The 17914-nt window shown below is 44.6% G+C and overlaps 1 non-coding gene across 1 annotated transcript; it reads right to left on the bottom strand.

The window, feature by feature from the left end:
* Window positions 1–15865: 15865 nt before the first annotated feature.
* On the bottom strand, window positions 15866–15951 carry LOC120987497. The gene has a single exon (XR_005776094.1). It is a non-coding gene; the product is annotated as a small nucleolar RNA SNORD71 (small nucleolar RNA).
* Between the last annotated feature and the right edge of the window lie 1963 nt (window positions 15952–17914).

The raw sequence follows: 17914 nt of genomic DNA, 5'->3' as shown, positions 1-17914 counted from the left end.
ATGACTACTATTGGCATGGCTGTGATTGGCCAGTGCAGCATGTGACCCAGCCTCTATTTAAGCTGGAGTCATGTAGCGCCACACGTCACTCTGCTCTGATCAGTGTAGGGATAGGATGCAGCTGCTGTTGTTAGGGCGAGATTAGGCAGTGATTTACTTACTGAAGTGATCGATAAACAGCTATGTATCATACAACCTCTGCTATTCAATTGTTCACTGTTTTAAGGCTGCCCAGAGCGTTTTTCCGTCACTTTTTTCTGGGGTGATCGGCGGCCATTTTGTGTCTTGTGGTGCGCCAGCACAAGCTGCCACCAAGTCCATTTTTAACCATCAATAGTGTGTTGTTTTTTTTGCTATATCCTACATCAGGGGCTTGGCTGTGCTTGCTATTTTATTGAGGGGTAAAATACAATTGCCAAAATAGCAGTACCCTAAATCTGGTGTTTCAGCTGTGGCTAGCCAATTGTAATACTGTCTGCTGTCTGCCAAAGCACAGTTTTTGTTCTGGGTTGAAATACAATTCCCAACTTAGCAATTCCCTAAATCAGAGGTTTCTGCTGTATCAGGCCAAGCTTAAATCTATCCATAAAAGGGTATATTACATTGAAGGTGCGGATAGGGTCATCCTCAATAACTTCACACGCTACCGTGCATTTCCAAGTCTAATTCTGTCCGTAAACGTATACCTGTCATCCAGCGCCTAAATAATAGACCTACAATTTATATTCAGCTAAATCTGTCGTTACTGCTGTGCCTGTATTAGTGTAATACGGTACCTAAATAGATAGCCAGATAGTGTTAGGTGCCTGTAAAAAAAGGCCTGAATTTGAATTCAATACATTGGGCCAAATAATTTTTTTTGAATTGTGGTGAACGGTAACAATGAGGAAAACATCTAGTAAGGGACGCGGACGCGGACATGGTCGTGGTGGTGTTAGTGGACCCTCTGGTGCTGGGAGAGGACGTGGCCGTTCTGCCACAGCCACATGTCCTAGTGAACCAACTACCTCAGGTCCCAGTAGCCGCCAGAATTTACAGCGATATTTGGTGGGGCCCAATGCCGTTCTAAGGATGGTAAGGCCTGAGCAGGTGCAGGCATTAGTCAATTGGGTGGCCGACAGTGGATTCAGCACGTTCACATTATCTCCCACCCAGTCTTCTGCAGAAAGCGCACAATGGCGCCTGAAAACCAAGCCCATCAGTCTGTCACATCACCCCCATGCATATCAGGGAAACTGTCTGAGCCTCAAGTTATGCATTAGTCTCTTATGCTGTTTGAAGACTATGCTGGCAGGGTTTCCCAAGGGCATCCACCTAGCCCTTCCCCAGCGGTGGAAGACATAGAATGCACTGACGCACAACCACTTATGTTTCCTGATGATGAGGACATGGGAATACCACCTCAGCACGTCTCTGATAATGACGAAACACAGGTGCCAACTGCTGCGTCTTTCTGCAGTGTGCAGACTGAACAGGAGGTCAGGGAGGAAGACTGGGTGGAAGACGATGCAGGGGACGATGAGGTCCTAGACCCCACATGGAATGAAGGTCGTGCCACTGACTGTCAGAATTCGGAGGAAGAGGCAGTGGTGAGACCGAGCCAACAGCGTAGCAAAAGAGGGAGCAGTGGGCAAAAGCAGAACACCCCCCACCAAGAGAGTCCGTCTGCTACTGGCCACCGCCATCTGTGACCGAGCACCCCAAAGGCAGCTTCAAGGAGTTCCCTGGCGTGGCAGTTCTTCAAACAATGTGCTGACGACAAGACCCGAGTGGTTTGCACGCTGTGCCATCAGAGCCTGAAGCGAGGCATTAAGGTTCTGAACCTTAGCACAACCTGCATGGCCAGGCACCTGCATGCAAAGCATGAACTGCAGTGGAGTAAACACCTTAAAAACAAGGAACTCACTCAGGCTCCCCCTGCTACTTCTTCTGCTGCTGCCGCCTCGGCCTCTTCCTCCGCCTCTGGAGGAACGTTGGCACCTGCCGCCCAGCAAACAGAGGATGTACCACTAACACCACCACCTCCGTCACCAAGCATCTCAACCATGTCACACGGCAGCATTCAGCTCTCCATCTCACAAACATTTGAGATAAAGCATAAATTCCCACCTAGCCACCCTCGATCCCTGGCCCTGAATGCCAGCATTTCTAAACTACTGGCCTATGAAATGCTGTCATTCAGGCTGGTGGACACAGACAGCTTCAAACAGCTCATGTCGCTTGCTGTCCCACAGTATGTTGTTCCCAGCCGCCACTACTTCTCCAAGAGAGCCGTGCCTTCCCTGCACAACCAAGTATCCGATAAAATCAAGTGTGCACTGCGCAACGCCATCTTTGGCAAGGTCCACCTAACCACAGATACGTGGACCAGTAAGCACGGCCAGGGACGCTATATCTCCCTAGCTGCACACTGGGTAAATGTAGTGGCGGCTGGGCCCCAGGCGGAGAGCTGTTTGGCGCACGTCCTTCCGCCGCCAAGGATCGCAGGGCAACATTCTTTGCCTCCTGTCTCCTCCTCCTCCTACTCGGCTTCCTCCTCCTCTTCTTCCACCTGCTCATCCAGTCAGCCACACACCTTCACCACCAACTTCAGCACAGCCCAGGGTAAACGTCAGCAGGCCATTCTGAAACTCATATGTTTGGGGGACAGGCCCCACACCGCACAGGAGTTGTGGTGGGGTATAGAACAACAGACCGACGAGTGGTTGCTGCCGGTGAGCCTCAAGCCCGGCCTGGTGGTGTGCGATAATGGGCGAAATCTCGTTGCAGCTCTGGGACTAGTCGGTTTGACGCACATCCCTTGCCTGGCGCATGTGCTGAATTTGGTGGTGCAGAAGTTCATTCACAACTTCCCCGACATGTCACAGCTGCTGCATAAAGTGCGGGCCGTCTGTGCGCGCTTCCGGCGTTCACATCCTGCCGCTGCTCGCCTGTCTGCGCTACAGCGTAACTTCGGCCTTCCCGCTCACCGCCTCATATGCGACGTGCCCACCAGGTGGAACTCCACCTTGCACATGCTGGACAGACTGTGCGAGCAGCAGCAGGCCATAGTGGAGTTTCAGCTGCAGCACGCACGGGTCAGTCGCACTGCGGAACAGCACCACTTCACCACCAATGACTGGGCCTCCATGAGAGACCTGTGTGCCCTGTTGCGCTGTTTCGAGTACTCCACCAACATGGCCAGTGGCGATGACGCCGTTATCAGCGTTACAATACCAATTCTATGTCTCCTTGAGAAAACACTTAGGATGATGATGGAAGAGGAGGTGGCCCAGGAGGAGGAGGAGGAAAAAGAGGGGTCATTTTTAGCACTTTCAGGCCAGTCTCTTCGAAGTGACTCAGAGGGAGTTTTTTTGCAACAGCAGAGGCCAGGTACAAATGTGGCCAGACAGGGCCCACTACTGGAGGACGAGGAGGACGAGGAGGAGGTGGAGGAGGATGAGGATGAAGCATGTTCACAGCGGGGTGGCACCCAAAGCAGCTCGGGCCCATCCCTGGTGCGTGGCTGGGGGGAAACGCAGGACGATGACGATACGCCTCCCACAGAGGACAGCTTGTCCTTACCTCTGGGCAGCCTGGCACACATGAGCGACTACATGCTGCAGTGCCTGCGCAACGACAGCAGAGTTGCCCACATTTAACGTGTGCGGACTACTGGGTTGCCACCCTGCTGGATCCCCGGTACAAAGACAATGTGCCCACCTTACTTCCTGCACTGGAGCGTGATAGGAAGATGCGCGACTACAAGTGCACGTTGGTAGAAGCGCTACTGAGAGCATTCCCAAATGTCACAGGGGAACAAGTGGAAGCCCAAGGCGAAGGCAGAGGAGGAGCAAGAGGTCGCCAGCGCAGCTGTGTCACGGCCAGCTCCTCTGAGGGCAGGGTTAGCATGGCAGAGATGTGGAAAAGTTTTGTCACCACGCCACAGCTAACTGCACCACCACCTGATACGGAACGTGTTAGCAGGAGGCAACATTTCACTAACATGGTGGAACAGTACGTGTGCACACCCCTCCACGTACTGACTGATGGTTCGGCCCCATTCAACTTCTGGGTCTCCAAATTGTCCATGTGGCCAGAGCTAGCCTTTTATGCCTTGGAGGTGCTGGCCTGCCCGGCGGCCAGCGTTTTGTCTGAACGTGTATTCAGCACGGCAGGGGGCGTCATTGCAGACAAACGCAGCCGCCTGTTTACAGCCAATGTGGACAAGCTGACGTTCATAAAAATGAACCAAGCATGGATCCCACAGGACCTGTCCATCCCTTGTGCAGATTAGACATTTATAACTACCTCCCCTTAACCATATATTATTGTACTCCAGGGCACTTCCTCATTCAATCCTTTTTTTATTTTCATTTTACCATTATATTGCTGGGCAACCCAAAGTTGAATGAACCTCTCCTCTGTCTGGGTGCCGGGGCCTAAAAATATCTGACAGTGGCCTGTTCCAGTGTTGGGTGACTCGAAGCCTGATTCTCTGCTATGACATGAAGCCTGAATCTCTGCTATGGGACCTCTCTCCTCTGTCTGGGTGCCGGGGCCTAAAAATATCTGACAGTGGCCTGTTCCAGTGTTGGGTGACATGAAGCCTGATTCTCTGCTATGACATGAAGCCTGAATCTCTGCTATGGGACCTCTCTCCTCTGTCTGGGTGCCGGGGCCTAAATATCTGACAGTGGCCTGTTCCAGTGGTGGGTGACGTGAAGCCTGATTCTCTGCTATGACATGAAGCCTGATTCTCTGCTATGACTTGAAGCCTGATTCTCTGCTATGACATGAAGCCTGATTCTCTGCTATGGGACCTCTCTCCTCTGTCTTGGTGCCGGGGCCTAAATATCTGACAATGGCCTGTTCCAGTGTTGGGTGACGTGAAGCCTGATTCTCTGCTATGACATGAAGCCTGATTCTCTGCTATGACTTGAAGCCTGATTCTCTGCTATGACATGAAGCCTGATTCTCTGCTATGGGACCTCTCTCCTCTGTCTTGGTGCCGGGGCCTAAATATCTGACAATGGCCTGTTCCAGTGGTGGGTGACGTGAAGCCTGATTCTCTGCTATGACATGAAGCCTGACTCTCTGCCATGAGACCTCTCTCCAATTGATATTGGTTAATTTTAATTTATTTTATTTTTATTTTTATTAATTTCCCTATCCACATTTGTTTGCAAGGGATTTGCCTACATTTTGCTGCCTTTTGCAGCCCTCTAGCCCTTTCCTGGGCTATTTTACAGCCTTTTTAGTGCCGAAAAGTTCGGGTCCCCATTGACTTCGGGTTCGGGGTGAAGTTCGGGTCGAGTTCGGATCCCGAACCTGAACATTTCCGGAAAGTTCGGACAAACTTCTCGAACCCGAACATCCAGGTGTTCGCTCAACTCTACTCTTGAGTTTCTTTTCCCTATCTCCTCCCCTTCTCTGTGGAGGTATACCGTCTATGATACGAAAGCGTAGTTGCGACACGTTATGTTTGAATTTTAGGAAATGTTCTGGTACCGGTGGTTAAATTTTTTGTGGTTCTTCATTCTTTTTCCCAGCGAGCAATTTGCGTATCAAGTAGCGGTGTTGGTTTAGTCTATTCCTCATTTCCTGTGTCGTTTCGCCCACATAAAGGAGCCCACATGGGCACTGCAGAGTGTATATAACATAATCTGACTTGCAGGTGTAAAACCCTCTTATCGGGAATCTTTTGCCAGTTCTGGGATGTGCAAAACTGTCCCCCTTAAGCATACTGTTACAATTGCAACAGCTTAGGCACGGATAACAGCCTCTCTTTTTTATCACAGGCCCTTCATAGCTTTTAGTGTCAGCCCTTATTAATCTGTCCCCTAGGTTCCGGGATCTCCTATAGGATAAGAGTGGTGCTGATTGGGAATGTCTCTTTGAGTATATGCCAATTGGACTTGAGGACTTGAACAATTAGTCTGCTTTGGGTGGTATGTGTAGAGACGAACGGTATCCTCTTTTTCTTGTTGAGTGCTCGTTTAGGGCCCAGTAGCTCTCTCCTTTGGTATTTTTGTACCCTTTCTTTATGTCTGTTGACCAGGCTTCTGGGGTATCCCCTTTCGTAGAATTTATGGCACATTTCATCTAGACGATGTTCTAAAGTATCATCTGTGACAATGCGTTTAACCCATAGCAGCTGGCTGTACGGTAAAGACTCCTTCATAAAATTTGATCACTCTGAAATAAAAGCATGTTATTTCTGTCTGTGGGTTTGACAAACAGGTCAGTTCTTAACTGGTTCCCAGCAATGTAAACCGTCGCATCCAAGAACTGTAGCTGTGTCTGTGAGGATACCAGAGTGAACTGTAATTCTTCATGGATGGAGTTGATGTACCTCAAGAAGTCCATTAGTCCTCCCAATGCACCCTTCCAAAGGAAAAAAATGTCATCTATATACCTCATCCAGATTATCACATGTGCGTAGTGGCTGGATGGGTATATAATCTCTTCCTCGAATGTGCTCATAAAAATATTGGCATATGTCGGGGCCACATTGGACCCCATAGCGGTCCCGCGCTTCTGGATGTAATAGGTGTCCTCAAATAAAAAATAATTACACGTCAGGACTACTTCTAACAGTGCTAGTATGAAATGTGATTTTTCGTTCTCCATTTTGTCCCTGGTCAGGGCCCAATCAATGGCTTCTAGCCCTTTAGCGTGGTCAATGCTTGTATACAAGCTCACCACATCGAATGAGGCGAGGTAGTCTCCCTCGTTATACTCCAGCTGTTGTAGTTTCTGTAGAAAGTCCGTTGTGTCCTGAACATAAGATGTAGCAGATGTCGCGTAATCCCTTAGATATTTATCCAGGAAGGTTGCTGGGGAGGAAAAATCTGACCCTATCCCAGACACTATTGGTCGGCCTGGGGGATCTAGAAGGTTTTTTATGGATTTTGGGCAGGGTATACAGTATGGGCGTAACTGGCTGTTCAGTCAGTAAATATTCATGTAGTTTTTCATCGATCAGGTTAGTAGCATAGGCATAATCAACTAGTAGTTTAAACCTTCTCATTATGGCGAAATTAGGTTCTGAGTCAACCTTGCGGTAAACTTCAGTATCGCTCAGTTGGCGAAAAATTTCTGCCTTATACTTCATAGTATCCATAATAACAGTCGCTCCACCTTTATCCGCTTTTTTGATTGTTATGTCTTTCCTTGTGCAGAGACCGCGTAGGATTTTGTGCTCCTCCTGTGTCATATTATTATTGTCCTCCCCTGGTGTAGTCTGATGTTTGATGTGCTCTATTCCTTTCCTGACCAAGTCTATGTATGTATCTATTGCGTGGTTACATACTGGTGGTTGAAACTCACTGCGTAGGTAGAGGCCCATATCTTTTAGTCTAATCATGTTAGGGGTTCCGATTGGGTCTACTATCACAGGGTCAGTATTGTCCCTATTCTCAAAAAACACCCGTAGCTTGATGCGTCTAAAAAAAAAATTTAAATCAATCTCACAGTCAAACCAGTGTCTGTGGTTGGACAGAAGGAAAGACCCTTTTCTAAAATAGAGAGTTCAATGGGGGTTAAAACACTGGCTAAAATATTTACCACTAATTCTTTCTTTTCCATCTCCATGTCTGGTGGTTCTATTTCTCCTGGTGGCTCGGATGTGTTCTTAGGTCCACTGGTGGTTCCCTGGAACGTGTAATCCTTGTGCTGTCTTTTTCGTTTCCTATGGTGTTTTCTTCCCCCTCTCCTGGTCGGTCTCTTCTTTCCTGTATCTTCCTTGCTCCTAAAAAATTCCCTTCTCCACTGGTTTCTCCAGATGTCTCTGATTCCGTGTTGTGGAAATCCTTGTTTCGCTGCTTGGGTGCTTTACCTCGTTTCTGTTGTTGTCTTCTCCTCTGTGGTCTTTCCTTCTGACAGGACCCATAGATGTCGCCTTTTAGATAATCTTCCTGGTCCCGGAACCATTTCTGTCTTTTAGACTTCTCTATGTCCAATCTGTATCACTGTAGATCTTTCTCCGTTTCTTCCTTTGCTTCGCTGTATTCTTGGGCCGTCATGAGTTTCTTCAATTGTAGCTCTAGGCCTTATATGTTTTTTTTTGCGCTCGATCAGTTCTTTTTGCAGGTATTCCATGTTGAGTAACATCAAGTCCATTGAGTATCTGTTTGAAATCTGTGCAAACTTTGCACAGAATTCATTGTTTCTGGGTTGTAGAATAGGTCTCAGATGGGACCTTAGACCGCTTGGTATTCTTTCCGCTTTATAGTATTCCCTCAAAGTGAATATATGTAGTTCATGATTGATGTACTGCTTCATCTCATTCTCCCATTTCTTTTTGATCAAGTCCTTAGTAGGTTTGTTCAGGAATGACCCATCCCCCTCTGCTCCTTCCAGAATTCTTGAGACATCTTCATCCGAATAAACAGATTTATTTGATGGATCCATTGTAGTACTCCCACTACGGTCACTTCAACAAAGTTTGTTGTGATACCCAGTGCAGGCTACCAGACTGCTATAAGCAACAAAAGATAGATGGTGTAGCAGCACTAAGGGTATACCGGCCTTAATGTGGTGGTGCACGCGGTGTTGAACGTCAGTCTGTAGCGTCCCTCCAAGTAAGCATCCAAAAATAGTAAAACCGCAGCACTCTCTTGTCTCTTTAATCCATTTATTCCATCAAATTCATGCAACGTTTCCACCTGAATGGTCTTTTTCAAGCAACTGATAATGCATCATTACCAGACTTAAATACCCTCCTTCTAGGAGGAGCTAACACACATATCAAAAAAAGTGTCAAGAAAACAACAATGATAAAATATGGAGCTGGCATATATGTCAGAAATAGTAATACATCATGAACACTTCTTGCAAATGTAAGGATAAGAATCATGCCAAAATTTGTAAACATATATATGAGTAATAGTCATCACTTACTTTGGTAACCCTTGTGGACTGCTGGTGGGGGTAAAAAACGGGATAAGTATAGTGTAATAATCGGCATGTCTGTCCCTTGTGTCTGCGCAGCAGGCGTGCAGATGCTTGCAGAGGCAGGGCGCGCGCCAAAAAACTTAGAGTCGCGGCGTCTCCTGGGGTGCCCAGTGCGCCTGCGCGTCAGAACGAGTCTCCTGGATCCCAGTGCGCCTGCGCCTCGGAACGGGGCTCGCGTCTGCGCAGAGGACAGACAGCTGTGCGCAGGTGTGGACCCACGTCGGCGCACTAGTAGGCCGCTGTCCAATGTCCCACTGCGCAGACACCAATAGCGGAGCTCGCGCATGCGCAGCAATGCGTCGTCAGCCGGCGTAATACAATCACATTAGATGCGTACTCCCCTAAGCGATATCTAGTGAGTCGTACTAATTGAATCGCATGAGGGCATGAGAGCACTAAGTCAGGGGTGTCAAGTGGGGCATGCTTAATAATAATTACAGCATATGTAAGTTCGACTCACTAGATATCGCTTAGACGAGTACGCATCCAATGTGATGGTATTACGCCGGCTGACGACGCATTGCTGCGCATGCGCGAGCTCTGCTATTGGCGTCTGCTCTGTAGGACATTGGACAGTGGCCTACTAGTGCGCCGGCGTGGGTCCGCGCCTGCACACAGCTGTCTGTCCTCTGCGCAGACGCGAGCCCCGTTCCGAGGCGCAGGCGCACTGGGCTCCAGGAGACTCGTTCTGATGCGCAGGGACACTGGGCACCAGGAGACGCCGCGACTCTAAGTTTTTTGGCGCGCGCCCTGCCTCTGCAAGCATCTGCACGCCTGCGCAGACACAAGGGACAGACATGTCGATTATTACACTATACTTATCCCGTTTTTTACCCCCACCAGCAGTCCACAAGGGTTACCAAAGTAAGTGATGAGTATTACTTATATATATGTTTACAAATTTTGGCATGATTCTTATCCTTACATTTGCAAGAAGTGTCCATGATGTATTACTATTTCTGACATATATGCCAGCTCCATGTTTTATTATTGTTGTTTTCTTGACACTTTTTTTGACATGTGTGAGAGCTCCTCCTAGAAGGAGGGTATTTAAGTCTGGTAATGATGTATTATCAGTTGCTTGAAAAAGACCGTTCAGGTCGAAACGTCGCATGAATTTGTTGGAATAAAGGGATTAAAGAGACAAGAGAGTGCTGCGGTTTTACTATTTTTGGATGCTTACTTGGAGGGACGCTACAAACTGACGTTCAACACCGCGTGCACCACCACATTAAGGCCGGTATACCCTTAGTGTTGCTACACCATCTATCTTTTGTTCCCTGGTGCTACCACTAGCAGGGATAGACGATGGATTTTTAATATTGTTAGGCAAGCAAAGCAGGAAAGGGAAGTGGATGTTATTGTCCATCTTGGGACAAACGATCTGGCTTGCAATGAGGTTTCAAAGGTGAAAGAAGCTTTTTACACACTTGGAAAGGATATACCTCAACTGTTTTATTCTCTGCAGTTTTGCCTGTGCATAACCTTCAGCATGACAGGAAGATGCGCATTAAGGAATTCAATGTATGGCTTGGTGAATGGTGTCTGAACCAAGGGTTTGGCTTTGTGTCATGTTAGCTCTTGTTGGAATGGAAAAGAACTGTACAAGAAAGATGGTTTGCATCTTTCTCTCAAGGGAATGAATGTCCTCGGTGAACAGTTTCAAGTATTTGCTAAGGAGCATTTAAACTAGGAAAGGGGGGCAGAAGAGTGATAATCCAGCAGTCCAACTGCCCCCCGAAACAATGCCAGAAGAAGCCAGTAGCACAAAGGTTAAGAAATGACAAGCTCAGATTCTTGTCTACAAATGCTCGCAGTTTAGGGAATAAGATCAATGAACTTGAGGCTATAATGGCATCTGAGAATATAGATGTAGTGGCTGTTACTGAGACGTGGTTCAAGGGGAGTAATGACTGGGATATATCAATACCAGGGTTCTCTCTATACAGGAAGGACAGAGAAGGCAAGAAGGGGGAGGGGTGGCCCTGTATGTGAAAGATAGCATAAAATCTAATTTGATACAAGTTAGTGAGAACAATTTAGAGTCAGTTTGGGTTACCTTGCAGCTTGATAATCATAAGGTAACTCGTGTAGGTGTGATATATAGACCACCTAGCCAAGTCAAATAATTAGATGATCTACTAGTTGAGGAAATAGCTAAAATTACATTGAAGGGGGAAGTTATCATTATGGGAGACTTCAATCTTCCAGATATAAACTGGAAAACCAAAATAGCTAGTTCTGCCAGATAGTACAGATATTCTAAATTCCCTACTGGGATTATCTCTACAGCAAGTAGTTGAGGAGCCAACCCAGAAGGAGGCCATTTTAGATTTAGTATTCACAAATGGGAATTTGGTATATGATATTACTGTAGGGGAAAGCTTGGGATCTAGTGATCACCAGTCAGTGTGGTTTACTATAAGTACAGTGACTGAGTCACACCACACAAAAACTAAAGTTTTAGATTTTTGAAAAACTGACTTTTCTAAAATTAGATTAGTGGTATATGAGTCCCTATCAGATTGGAACAGTTTCATTGGAGTCCAGGAGAAATGGGACTACTAAAAAGTGGCACTATTGAAGGCAACAGAAAATTGTATTAGGCTTGTCAGTAAAAGCCAAAAAAGGAAGAGACTACTGTGGTACTCAGCAGAAGTGGCCAAAATCATTAAAAACAAAAAGATAGTATTTAGGAATTATAAAAAATAAAAAAAAAACGAGGATGACAGGCAAATTTATAAGATTAGGCAGAGAGAGGCCAAACAAGTTATAAGAGCTTCTAAAGCACAGGCAGAAGAGAAATTAGCTCAGTCAGGGAAAAAAGGCGATAAGGCATTCTTCAGATACATAAATGAAAAAAGGAAACTAAAACAAGGAATTACCAAATCAAAAAAAAAAGAAGGCAGGTATATGGAAGAAGATAAAGAACTAGCTGACTGCCTCAATAAATATTTCTGTTCAGTTTTTACAAAGGAAAATGAAGGAAAAGGACCTCAGTTAGGAAAGAAGACTAATGAATCTTTTGATGCATGTGTCTTTACAGAGGAAGAGGTTCTAAGTCAGCTGTCTAAAATTAATGCAAATAAGTCACAGGGGCCTGATGGGATACACCCAAAGCTATTAAAAGAGCTCAGCGGTGAACTAGCAAAACCATTAACAGATTTATTTAACCAATCACTGGCAACAGGAGTCGTCCCAGAAGATTGGAAATTAGCAAATGTTGTGCCCATTCACAAGAAAGGTAGTAGGGAGGAATCGGGCAACTATAGGCCAGTAAGCCTGACATCAATAGTGGGGAAATTAACCCTTTCATGACCAAGGGTCATTGATGCCCCAGTGTCCAGGTCAAAATTTACAAATCTGACATGCGTCACTTTATGTTGTAATAGCTTTGGAACACTTTTATTTATCCAAGCCATTTTGAGATTGTTTTCTCGTGACATATTGTACTTCATGATAGTCAAAAATTTGAGTCAATATATTTCACCTTTATTTATGAAAAAATCCCAAATTTACCAAAAATTTTGAAAAATTCACAATTTTCTAAATTTAAATTTCTCTGCTTCTAAAACAGAAAGTCATACCTAATAAAATATTTATTACTTAACATTTCCCATATGTCTACTTTATGTTGGCATTATTTTGGAAATGTCATTTTATTTTTTTAGGGCGTTGGAAGGCTTAGAAGTTTAGAAGCAGTTCTTAAAATTTTTAAGAAAATTTCCAAAACCCACTTTTTAAGGACCAGTTCTGATCTAAAGTCACTTTGTGGGGCTTACAAAGTGGAACCCCCCCATAAATGACTCCATTGTAGAAACTACACCCCTCAAGTAACTCAAAACTGATTTTACAAACTTTGTTAACCCTTTTGGTGTTCCACAAGAATTAAAGGAAAATGGAGATGACATTTCTAAATTTCACTTTTCTGGCAGATTTTCCATTTTATTAAATTTTTTTCTTTAACACATTGAGGGTTAACAGCCAAACAAAACTCAATATTTATTACCCTGATTCTGCGGTATACAGAAACACCCCACATGTGGTTGTAAACTGATGTAAGGGCGCACGGCAGGGCGCAGAAGGAAAGGAACGCTGTATGTTTTTTGGAAGGCAGATTTTGCTGGACTGGTTTTAGATGCCTTGTCCCATTTAAAGCCCCCCTGATGCACCCTTACAGTAGAAACTCCCAAAAAGTGACCCTATTTTGGAAACTAGGGGAGAAGGTGCCAGTTTTATTGGTACTATTTTGGGGTACATATGATTTTTAATTGCTCTATATTAAGTTTTTTGTGAGGCAAGGTAACCGAAAAATGGCTGTTTTGGCACCGTTTATTTTTTTTACAAGATTCATCTGACAGGGTAGATCATGTGCTATTTTTATAGAGCAGGTTGTTACGGACACAATGATATCAAATATGTCTTCTTTCTTTGTTGGTTTGTTTCAGTTTTACATAATGAAGCATTTTTGAAAAAGAAATTATGTTTTTGTGTGTCCATTTTCTGAACACCATATGTTTTTTATATTTCTGCCGATCGTCTTTTGCAGGGGCTCGTTTTTTGCAGAAAGAGTTGAGGTTTTTATTGGTACCATTTTTGGGTACATAGGATTTTTTGATCATTCATTATTACACTTTATGGGGCAAGGTGACCAAAAAATTGGCTGTTTTGGAACAGTTTTTATTTATTTATTTTTACAGCGTTTATCTGAGGGGTTGGGTCATGTGACAGTTTTATATAGCAGATCGCTACGGACGTGGCAATACCTAATATGTATACTTTTTTTTATTTATTTAAGTTTTATACAATAATAGCATTTCTGAAACCAAAAAAATGATGTTTTAGTGTCTCCATAGTCTGAGAGCAAGCGATTGTCTTAAATAGGGTATCATTTTTTGCCGGGATAAGGTGACGGTTTGATTGGTACTATTTTGCGGGTCATAAGCCTTTTTGATCGCTTGCTGTTGCACTTTTTGTGATGTAAGGTGACAAAAATGGCTTTTTTTACACCGTTTTTTTTTTTTTTTTTGGTGTTTATCGGACGGGGTCTATCATGTGATATATTTATAGAGACGGTCTTTACGGTCGCGGTGATACCTAATATGTGTACTTTTATTTTTTATAGGAAAAGGCAATTTCTTTTTTTTAATTGTAATATATTAGTTGGATGCACAGGATGGTTGATACACCAACCAGGGTGCTCTCAGTCTTGCAGCGTCACCCCGCTGCTGAAAAGGACAGAAATATAGAAAAGATGACTGGGCACACCTAAGATATTTAGTAGCTAATGTTTATTGGTACTGAAGTATAAAATACAAATCCGATAGGGGGATGTACAACGTATAATTTTATAATTAAAAACGCTGCCTCTTGGTAGAGCAATAATCAAGGCAGAAGTTCTGTGTATTCTGTGGCCGAGATGCAGCTGAATTGGTCACTCACTATTGATATTGTGACCCAACAGCCTCACTTCAAACCCAACATAGACAGAAATTCTGGATGGGTAAAATGTGAATACATACGGAAATATAGCGATAAATTAGCAATAAAACGCAATGTTAATAATGCTTATTGAGTGACAATAGAATATAAAATATAAAATCGAGTGATATTGGAATTCACTTGCCCTAAAAGAGTCCAGATATAGTAAAGTCCCACAAATACTAGTTGCCAATTTGGAATAGAAAAATGATGCTGTAGAGTGAATTTGCAATAGTCGAGTATAGTAATAATTTGCTCCGTCACTGACTCAGCGGCGTCCCGCTTTCAGTCAGGAAAGAATCCAGCAATAGGCAGTAGTTAGTAAAGGAACACTCTTACCGATGTTGGAGGGTTCTCACAAGTAAGAGAAACCTCTGCCGTCTATCGGAACTTGCTCCCGGTTTTCTTGTTGCGGTCAGGTGAATCCCGCAGTTAACTGCTAACAGGTGATCCATACCATTAACTGCGGGATTCACCTGACCGCAACAAGAAAACTGGGAGCAAGTTCTGATAGACGACAGAGGTTTCTCTTACTTGTGAGAACCCTCCAACATCGGTAAGAGTGTTCCTTTACTAACTACTGCCTATTGCTGGATTCTTTCCTGACTGAAAGCGGGACGCCGCTGAGTCAGTGACGGAGCAAATTATTACTATACTCGACTATTGCAAATTCACTCTACAGCATCATTTTTCTATTCCAAATTGGCAACTAGTATTTGTGGGACTTTACTGTATCTGGACTCTTTTAGGGCAAGTGAATTCCAATATCACTCGATTTTATATTTTATATTCTACTGTCACTCAATAAGCATTATTAACATTGCGTTTTATTGCTAATTTATCGCTATATTTCAGTATGTATTCACATTTTACCCATCCAGAATTTCTGTCTATGTTGGGTTTGAAGTGAGGCTGTTGGGTCACAATATCAATAGTGAGTGACCAATTCAGCTGCATCTCGGCCACAGAATACGCAGAACTTCTGCCTTGATTATTGCTCTACCAAGAGGCAGCGTTTTTAATTATAAAATTATACGTTGTACATCCCCCTATCGGATTTGTATTTTATACTTCAGTACCAATAAACATTAGCTACTAAATATCTTAGGTGTGCCCAGTCATCTTTTCTAAATTTATTTTTTTAATTTTACATTTTTATTTATTTATTTATTTTTACTTTTATTTTCACTTTTTTTTTTTTATTAAGTCCCTCTTGGATCTTGAAGATCCAGTGGGGCTGATGGCTGTACTATACTTTGCAATGCTCTTGCATTGCAAAGTATAATACAATCAGATGCCCTGTAGGTGGCAACAGCGGACGCTTTTGGAAAGCGTCTGATTGCCATGGCAACCATCGGCCGCTGCAATCGCAGCGCAGCAGCCCCGATGGTGGAGAGAGGGAGCCCCCTCCCTCTATTAACCCCATGGATGCCGCTGCCGCGGCATCTATGGGGTTACAGCAGAGTGTCAGCATAGAGCTGACACTCTCTGCTGATGGCGGCGGCTCAGGAATGGAGCCGCCGCCATCACACACAGCAGGGGGATCGGGGGCAGCGCTGGAAAGGGGGGGGGGTCAGGGGTTATTCGGCGCCAGCATTGAGGGAGGCTGGGGCAGGACTAATGTATGGGGAGGGGGCGGACCGCATCAGGGCAGGAGGCAGGAGATGAGCACAGGAGGCAGGAGAGGGGCACAGATCGGGGGGGGGGGGGGCACAGATCGGGGGGGCACGGAGGGGAACCAAGGGCTTGGGGGGGCACAGATCGGGGTGCATGAGGAACACTACCTGCTTTCAGGCTCTGATCTGCAGAGAACAGATCAGAGCCTGAAACCGGCATTTTTTCACTGCCGCGATCCGATTGGTTAGTCTGCACAGACTAACCAATCGGATCGATTGTCGGCAAGGGGCCACTCTGATTGGTCCCTTGCCGGCATTACTGAACTGTATGCTGTCCGTGACAGCAGCAGGACAGGGGCAGAAGTTTAATCCAAGCGCTTTGCAGCGCTTGGATTAAAGAACTGTCTTGACATTTATAGACGTGATAGGTGCACGGGGCATGTGCAGCTATCACGTATATATACAAATTGCAGTCGGGAAGGGGTTAATGGAAACCATACTTAAGGAGAGGATTGTGGAACATCTAAAATCCCATGGATTGAAAGATGAAAAACAGCATGGGTTTACTTCAGAGAGATCATGTCAAACTAATCTTATTGACTTTTTTGATTGTGTGACTAAAATAATAGATGGAGGAGGTGCAGTAGACATCGCTTATCTAGACTTTAGTAAGGCTTTTGATACTGTCCCACATAGAAGGCTTATCAATAAATTGCAGTCTTTGGGCTTGGACTCCCATATTGTTGAATTGATTAGGCAGTGGCTGAGGGACAGGCAACAGAGGGTTGTAGTCAATGGAGTATATTCAGACCAAGGTCTTGTTACCAGTGGGGTACCTCAGGGATCTGTTCTGGGACCCATATTGTTTAATCTCTTTATCAGCGAAATTGCAGAAGGCCTCGATGGTAAGGTATGTCTTTTTGCTGATGACACAAAGATTTGTAACAGGGTTGATGTTCCTGGAGGGATACACCAAATGGAAAAGGATTTAGGAAAACTAGAGGAATGGTCAAAAATCTGGCAACTAAAATTTAATGCTAATAAGTTCAAGATAATGCACCTGGGGCGTAAAAACCCAAGAGCAGAATATAAAATCAGTGATACAGTCCTAACCTCAGTATCTGAGGAAAGGGATTTAGGGATCATTATTTCAGAAGACTTAAAGGTAGGCAGACAATGTCATAGAGCAGCAGGAAATGCTAGCAGAATGCTTGGGTGTTTAGGGAAAGGAATTACCAGTAGAAAGATGGAGGTGCTCATGCTGCTCTACAGAGCACTAGTGAGACCTCATTTGGAGTATTGTGCTCAGTACTGGAGACCATATCTCCAGAAGGATATTGATACTTTGGAGAGAGTTCAGAGAAGAGCTAATAAACTGGTACATGGATTGCAGGATAAAACTTACCAGTAAAGATTAAAGGACCTTAACATGTATAGCTTGGAAGAAAGACGAGACAGAGGCGATATGATAGAAACTTTCAAATACATAAAGGGAATCAACAAGGTAAAAGAGGAGAGAATATTTAAAAGAAGAAAAACTGCTACAAGAGGACATAGTTTTAAATTAGAGGGGCAAAGGTTTAAAAGTAATATCAGGAAGTATTACTTTACTGAGAGAGTAGTGGATGCATGGAATAGCCTTCCTGCAGAAGTGGTAGCTGCAAATACAGTGAAGGAGTTTAAGCATGCATGGGATAGGCATAAGGCCATCCTTCATATGAGATAGGGCCAGGGGCTATCCATAGTATTCAGTATATTGGGCAGACTAGATGGGCCAAATGGTTCTTATCTGCCGACACATTCTATGTTTCTATGTTTCTATGTATGGCTGCCAATGGAACTGGGTCTCTTGTATTTATTGATGATGTGACAGGTGACAA

This window comes from Bufo bufo, chromosome 1, assembly GCF_905171765.1.
Source record: "Bufo bufo chromosome 1, aBufBuf1.1, whole genome shotgun sequence".
NCBI classification, from domain to species: Eukaryota; Metazoa; Chordata; class Amphibia; order Anura; family Bufonidae; genus Bufo; species Bufo bufo.
Note: the sequence above shows the minus strand (reverse complement) of the source record. Positions and strands in the feature narration are given on the sequence as shown.